The 8,056-nt window shown below is 58.4% G+C and overlaps 1 long non-coding RNA gene across 1 annotated transcript; it reads left to right on the top strand.

Moving 5' to 3' along the window:
• The first annotated feature begins 3,834 nt into the window (after positions 1-3,834).
• LOC121095620 lies at positions 3,835-5,885 on the top strand. The gene is made up of 2 exons (XR_005830160.1): positions 3,835-4,668; positions 5,631-5,885. It is a non-coding gene; the product is annotated as an uncharacterized LOC121095620 (long non-coding RNA).
• Positions 5,886-8,056: the final 2,171 nt, after the last annotated feature.

The following is an 8,056-nucleotide window of genomic DNA, read 5'->3' as shown; positions in this document are numbered from 1 at the left end:
ATGGACCAGTACATGCCTTACCTGCCAATCCTTTTTTACTCTCTCTAAGAGTACCGGTTTGGTGGTTCGAGATAAATTAATAAAACTGGCTCCTCATTTTTCATAAAAAATGCTTTTTTCATTGAAAAATGAGAATTTGTCAAAGTGCTACTGAAGTTGAATCCTACAAGGATTACGGAGCTGGGACCAACATCTGCAAAAATGAGCCTCGTTTTATTGCATTCAGCTAACTGAAATATGTAACTCACCTAAATACTCAGCTGGGAAACCTGCATATCTTGACTTTTTGACATCTTAGTATATACAGATTTTCTTAAATCATCATCTGTGTTATGGTCGGAATTGCTAAACTGCATAATCCACCAACTTGGTCTGTAAGGACAAAACTGAGTAGCTGTGATTCAACACTCCATCTACACTCCCTGTACCAAATCCCTTCTCATTCTTTTCTTTGTCATCCAAACTCAACTGCAATGCCTATCCTGAATACCACTTTTTTTCAAATAAGTTCCAATAATATGGTACACGAGGTATAGAATTTAAGTTAGTTAAGGGCCTGTGTCTCTATGGCCATTAAGACCTAGATGTGTGCGCTGAAGTTTGGAGCAGTATTTCCAAAAGACTCCTGTGGGGCTTGAGCCAGGTCGCTTCTTCCATTGCAGCACGTCAGGATCTACATCAGTGAAGTCACTGGGTATTTAAAGGCAGAATCAGTGATATCAGGAGGGAACCTGCACAGTCATTTATAACTGAAGATGTAAATGTCAGGTGAACTAAGATTCTACCATTGGTTTAACTGCTGATTTCCTTGATTATTTTTCTAGAGGTCAGTGATAAGGAAATGATTTTATGGAATGTGACCTCCAGTGGAAGGAGTATTTATATGAATCATGAACTAGACTGATGATGATTCGTACATCAGACAAATACAGTCTTAGGAAAGAAAACAAGCTTCCAGATTAGGCACCAATATTTGCACACATTTTTGGATCCTGCAAAGCACCACACAGAACATTACATGAATTTATAAATAAATTAAATGCCTGAAACCAATTTGATGCAGTTACTCAATCCTAAAGAGAATTATTTAGAGCTATTCACTGCTGCTGAACAATATGCTTTTCATAAATTCATAGGTGGAGCCAGTATCTCACTGTCTGCAAAGCTGCCCTACATCTTCCTTGTTTTCAGCTCCTTAGAACTGCACCGTTTTTAATATATTAAGCTCCTGTTTTCCAGACTTCTCTTGGCTTTAGGGTAAATATTTTGCAAATTTTTAGGCAAGAAAGATATAACCTTTTGTCGTTGTTGTTTTTTATAAGTAGGTAAGGCTATGAAAAACATATCTTTTTGTGCTCATGTAATAGTTCCAATGACTTTGTCCCCTGCTCTGGAGCAGCAACACATTTGGCAGGAAGATAGTGTGCTAGGAGCTCTGTGTGTTGGGAATGTGCCTTTGGCCAAATAAGTGAAAACGTATCCTAATTTGGCCAAGTCATAAAGTGAAAAGCCACGCCTGGCGAGTACCCACATATCCTGCTATACCTGCTGAATACCTGCAGCTAAATTCTCTGATGACTGCATTTCAGTAGAAGCGCTGGCAATTCAGGGTAAAGCACAACTTTATCTGCAGTTTGTCTTCTGGACTGTTCTGGGGTCTTCCCAGACACTCTGAGTCTGGAACTGGTGACAAGAAGCCTTTTCTCCAGTGCTGTCTGCAGTGCCTGCAGGCCTTAGAGCCTGTGGGAGAGAAAAGCATCTGATGTACACACAGAACCAGCAAGGGTTGGACTTCAGCAGGAGGGAGCAGAGCGTAGGCTTCAACTGAGGCAATGAACTGATGCTCAGCATGGAGGAGGAATAAAGGAACATCTGATGAGCAGCTGTGCTCCCTCAGAACCACCATGTTTGGGAAGGCAAAAAAATAAAGGCGTAAAGAGATGATCACTACCCTGGAACAGGCAACAGGAGAGGAACCAGAAAAGGACTTGGGTCACCTTGAGGCCACAGCTTGAGAAAAAGGGACAAAATCCTTGTGGGCAACCAGAAAAGACTGAGCAAAAAAGTTGGGGTCAAGGGCACGACTGAGCTGGCCCAGCAGCGAGGCCTCAGCTCGCCCAGGCGCCTGCACCGCGGGTTCTCCATGCCGGCTCCAGGCCTCCGGGAGGGACTGGCCCGTGCCCAGCCTGGCCCGGTGGGCTCAGGGCCCAGAAGCCCAGGCAAGGAGCCAGAACCGCTGGGTCGCAGGCCCGGTGGTCAGGAGCGGGGCGGGCTGAGGGCTGCGGAGGCTGCGAGGGCAGCACCGGCCTCCCGGGGGGCACCACGTGCAGCCTGAGGTTGTGCTGAAAGCGCGCAGGGGAAGTAAGGTCGGAGGTAGGTACAGGGGAACAGAAGCTGTAAGTGTACACTGAACGTGCACCGAAGTGCAGAGGCACAAAGACACAAATGACGGTGGCGCTGACACGTTTTACCTCTGCATACCCCGGCTGGGGAGTCCTAGCGGCGGCTACAGCAGATGTGCGGCGTGCGGCGTCCCGGGGAGCGCAGCTGCATTAGACACCCCCAGCCAAAAAGGCACCCAGATACCTGAACACGGGCGCCGCGCCCACCCCTCACCGCCCCGCGCCGAGAGACCCCGGGCGGTCCGGGGCTGAGGCTCCGCTACTCTCGCCCCGGGCCTCTGCCTCCCCCGGAGGAGCCGCTGGGCCGCCGGCGGTGGGGCTGGGAGGGGGGTCCCACACAGCCGGCTCGGCTCGGCTCGGCTCGGCTCGGCTCGGCTCGGCTCGGCTCGGCTCGGCTCGGCTCGGCTCGGCTCGGCTCGGCTCGGCTCGGCTCGGCTCGGCTCGGCTCGGCTCGGCTCGGCTCGGGGGAGCGTCGGTAGCTCGGGGGGTCTGTGTCCCACCCCCGGTAGCGGCGAGGAGCGGGGGGCTCCGCGGGGAGGGGTTATCGCCCCGCCCAGCAGGGGCGGCGGGGGAAAGGCGAGCTCCGCAACGAGCCCCTCGGCCTTGGCGTGGGGAGCTGGGGTCAGGGGGCGCAGGGGGCGCACGGGGGAGCCGGGCCGCAGCCCCCGGGCCCCGGCTCGCTGCCGCCCGCCGTCAGGGCACGCGCCACTGGCGGTGCGGGGCTCGGTGCGCGGCGCGGGCGCCTGGTTGCATCACGGGGGAAATGACCCGTAATCCCGGCAGCGGCGCGCAGACGGGGTCAGCGGCTCCGCAGCACGGTGCGGCCAGGGCCCGTGCCGGTGGTGGTGCCGGTGACAGTGCCGCGCCCCCGCAGCGCCCCGCCGAGGGGCACCGGCCGCCGGGCGGGGGCCAGCCCCGCTGTGCCGAGCGGCGGCCGCGTTGCCGGCGCGCCCTGGGCGAGGGGCGCCCCCGGCCCCGGTAGCTGCCGGCTGCCCCGCGGGGAGGAGGGGAGAGCCGGCGGGTCCGGAGCCGTCCCGCGCTGCCCGGCGCCGCTGCTGCTCCCCGCCGGCGGCCCCGGGCTGGCAGCCGCGGGGCTCCCTGTGGCGTGCAGGCTGCGGGTAAGCGTTGCTTTTGAGCGAGGAGCTCTGAAAGGCGGCGTCAGGTGAGGGCTGTAACAGCGCGAAACGTTCCGCAGGTAAAATCCCAGGAGCTGGAATTTGGAAAGGGAGGCGGAAACCGTGAAAAGAAGGGGAACGTCCCAGCTGCGAGGGGTGTGAGCGCCTCCCGCGGGCCCCGCGCCCCCCCGCCCGCAGCGCCCCCCCGCCCGCAGCGCCCCCCTGCCCGCAGCGCCCCCCCGCCCGCGGCGCCCCCCCGCCCGCGGCGCCCCCCCGCCCGCAGCGGCCGCCCTGGCCGCCCCCCCACTCGGGCCGCCGCCATCGCCGCACGGAGGGCGCAGGGGCTGCCCGCTGCGGGCGGGGCCGCCGCGGGGCGGGCAGGGAACGGCGGGGCCGTGGCTGCCCTGGAGCGGTGGCAGCTCCGCCGCCCTCACCGCTCCGACTTGTCCCCGGCTCTTTATGTGCCGAGGCTTTGTGAGTAACAGGCGGTCATTTCTCTATAAACGCATGTAAGTAACCACGGAGCCGCCTGGCAAGCCCGTTTCATTCAAGCCGTGTAAGAGGATAACATCAAACTCGCTTGCAGTGTCCAACCTCTCAGAGCTGCAGATCCCTCAGAGCTGAGGGAGGCTGGCGGTGCTGCAAGGCTGGCCAGCAGCGCGCTGCGGACCCCGCACCGTTGCGCAGCGCTCTCCGACGGGGCCCGCTCGCAGAGGTGAACACTGTGGCTTTGCGTGCAGGCGTGTGAGTACGAAGCCCTGCCTTTCGGCTACAGCTTGTACACTGTCCCCGTGACTTTTTAAAATCGTTTATGCTGGGGTAGTGAGAGTTGGCAACCATTCCTATGTCTTTTACCGTGATGTCAAACGAGTCAAGGACGTTTTAAGTCCAAGGAAGGTCGTTGACGGATTTTCTTGAAGTTAAAATAAAATATTGCAGCATTTGCCATTAGCATTATCTTTTGGAAATAGCATGAAGAGCGCTGCACAGGAGGTACTTAATTGACTGTCGTTTTATAGAAGTTCTGTTCCCTTTGGCAAGTCCTTCACGTCTAGGAAGAGAACCAGCGTGCCAGAAAGTCTGTTTTCAGCAAGCTTTCCCTTTTTTAAAAAAGCCGAGGTGATAGGACCAAGATGGGGTTCGTCACCAAGGTAGGTCAGCTTTTCAGCACTGGCTTTAAAACTTTAGGAATTACATTTTGCAGTGGGACAGAGAAGTGACGCAAGATGTGGGATTCGGCGGAAGGGCGGGTGATTTTCATGAAGCATCAGGGACGTGGTGTCCCAGCTAATGAGAAATACCAGTTTGTATTTTGTACACCCAAGAAACCGGCCTCCCGTGGGAGCGAGCAGCCCAGGTTCTGCTGCTGGCGGTGGAGGCAAGGTCAAGGCCACAGCAGCGCCCTGGCCCGGCCCTGGGTGCTCCTGCCGTCGGTGCCTGTGTCCTCGCCTGGGCACCGCGGTGAGTGTGCTGTACCGGGTATGCCCACGGCGTGTGCAACCCACGGGTCACTCGTTAACGCGGTGGGCAGAGCAGGTGAAAGCGGGTGATGGACGGCTGGAACCGGCACGGCGTGTGTCCCGGCCGTGCTAGCTTCCCTTTCTTAAAGTTCGTGCTGCCGCCTGAGTGGCGGCGGGGACCTGCTTCTTTCATGAAATCCCCTTTGGTGCTTCCCTAAGGAGAGTTGTCAGGAGCAGGGCTTCGGGGATAAAAACTTTCAAACGATCGGGACCTATTTACAGGCGACACTGAGAGGCTGGGATCATCTCCTGCTCCTGGTGCTGTGCTGCACCCTTAGATGAGCTATTTTCGGAGCTGCGGTATGGACAGCATTTTTGCAGTTGCACACAAAATAAAGAAGTTTAAGAACAAAAGATTGTTCTGGACAGTCAAACTAGAATGACTTGGAAGGCTACATTTAGGAAGTGGTTTCTTGGACACTAATTAGGACCATTTGCTTGGGGTTGCCATTATTTTCCTTTTAGTCTGGAGGGCACAATAGATCAAATGATTTATATATCATTAACAATTCTTGTTAACCATAAGTAGGGTTGGGCTTTTCCATACTGATTACTGAGTAATGCAATGACGACTTGTTTTATTTCTTCTGCAGTGTCCATAAGAGCAAGTTAACCTGAAAGACCAGTCCAGAAAGAAGCGCTTCAACTCTTTGGGTTTTTTTATTTTTATTTTTATTTTTTTAATAATGTGTGAATATTAACGTATTTCATTCTGCGAAAGCGGCTGCGAAACCGAAACCCATCAGCTCTTTGTGGCTTGCGCTGCTGGAATACTGGCATTTGCTGTACCTGATCCTGGCTCCCAGTGAATGCATTTTAATTGTAATAAAACACAAACGGAACCATAACCATATGTGCATGTGTGTTTTAGACGCCGCATTATTGATCCCCCTTTCCCTTTCTTTTGCGCTACAAGCAACGGGTTACAATCTAATAATACAATTAATTTAACTTTAAAAGGAACGAAGAGCGCGAGTATATGCAATCATTAAATGCCCACGGTTTTATTTAGCGTTACTTTTGTGTGCACCGAGAATTGTTGATGACAGTGGTGCGCCCAGGCGTTTCGGCTGTTGAGAACGAGGGACGACGGCTGTGTGGTGCTGTGCTGGGTGCTGTGCTGGCTGCTGGCTGCTGGCTGCTGGGTGCTGGCTGGGTGCTGGGGGCTGCGCTGAATGCTGGGTGCTGGGTGCTGGCTGGGTGCTGGGGGCTGTGCTGGATGCTGGGTGCTGGGTGCTGGGTGCTGAGGCTGGGTGCTGGCTGAGGGCTGGGTGCTGTGCTGGATGCTGGGTGCTGCGTGCTGGGTGCTGAGGCTGGGTGCTGGCTGGCTGCTGGGTGCTGTGCTGGGTGCTGGGTGCTGCGTGCTGGGTGCTGGGTGCTGAGGCTGGGTGCTGGCTGGGGGCTGGCTGGGGGCTGGGGGCTGTGCTGGGTGCTGGCTGGATGCTGGGTGCTGAGGCTGGGTGCTGGGTGCTGTGGCTGGGTGCTGGCTGGATGCTGGGTGCTGGGTGCTGAGGCTGGGGGCTGGCTGGGGGCTGGCTGGGCGCTGGGGGCTGGCTGGATGCTGGGTGCTGGGTGCTGAGGCTGGGGGCTGGCTGGGTGCTGGGTGCTGGGTGCTGAGGCTGGGTGCTGGGTGCTGTGGCTGGGTGCTGGCTGGATGCTGGGTGCTGGGTGCTGAGGCTGGGGGCTGGCTGGGGGCTGGCTGGGCGCTGGGGGCTGGCTGGATGCTGGGTGCTGGGTGCTGAGGCTGGGGGCTGGCTGGGCGCTGGGGGCTGGGTGCTGTGCTGGGTGCTGAGGCTGGGGGCTGGCTGGGGGCTGGCTGGGGGCTGGGGGCTGTGCTGGATGCTGGGTGCTGGGTGCTGAGGCTGGGTGCTGGCTGGGGGCTGGCTGGGGGCTGGGGGCTGTGCTGGATGCTGGGTGCTGGGTGCTGAGGCTGGGGGCTGGCTGGGGGCTGGCTGGGGGCTGGGTGCTGGGTGCTGGGTGCTGGGTGCTGAGGCTGGGGGCTGGCTGGGGGCTGGCTGGGTGCTGGGTGCTGGGTGCTGGGTGCTGGGTGCTGAGGCTGGGGGCTGGCTGGGGGCTGGGTGCTTTGTGCTGTGCTGAGCGCCCCGTGGGGGCCGGGCGCTGGTGCCAAGGGCGGAGGCGGGTGCCCGGGGCAGTGGCCGCGCTCCTGCGGGGACCCTCCCTCGGGATTGAGCCCGTCCCCTGCGGCCGCTCCGGGGGGCGCCCCGGCGCTTTTGCGCCCTGAGCCGCGGGGTGCCGGAGCCCGGCTCCGCAGCCCTGCCAAGGGCAGCCGGGGGAAGCCGCCGCCGCCGGGCCGGGCCGGGCGGTTCCGTGGCGGGGCCGTGGCCGCCGCCCCACCCCCCGTCCCGGCCCCGGGGCATGATCCTGCCGTGGGGCAGGGCCCGAGGAGGCTCCCTAACACCCTCATCACCGGATTAAACCCCAGGCACTGAGATGGGGGATGGAAGAAAGAAAGGCCCGGCAGAATCTCATGGGTTCCTGAATAATGTAAATTCTTTGCATTTGACCGAACGTCGGTCTGTTTGGTATCCAAGTTTGTAAAAACCTTTGAAAGACAAAAGAATTATGTTTGCAAACATAATATGAAGTGTAAAGCACGCTGCATATTCATGAGCAGCCCGGAGGTGCTGAGCGCTCCTGAACGAGCCCTTTCATCCCTGTTCCACTAACACCAGCGTCCCCCTCAAGTCCCCGCCGAAGCTGCTCCGCCCGGACCCCCGCGCCGGCTGCCCCGGCCGCTCCGCCCGCGGGTCTTCAGTGAGACCGAACGGGCCATGACCCGCTGCGCCCAGACAGCCCTGAGCCCCAGCCCGGCCAGTGTCCCTCAGGTGAAGCCGGTCTCCTGCCCCGCGCCTCACCGTGCCAGCGGGGGAGGGGGGGTCGCAGGCGGCGGCCTTGGGGACATCCCAATGCCACACAGCAGCTCCGAGACAGACCCTGGATGGGAGGGTGTGGGGCTACCCGGAGGGGCTGCAGCAAACGCAAGGGCATTTTTTCATTT

The sequence above is a fragment of the Falco naumanni genome, chromosome 11 (assembly GCF_017639655.2).
Source record: "Falco naumanni isolate bFalNau1 chromosome 11, bFalNau1.pat, whole genome shotgun sequence".
Lineage (NCBI taxonomy): Eukaryota > Metazoa > Chordata > Aves > Falconiformes > Falconidae > Falco > Falco naumanni.
The sequence above is the reverse complement of the archived record's forward strand: the minus strand, read 5'-3'. Positions and strand labels throughout refer to the sequence as shown.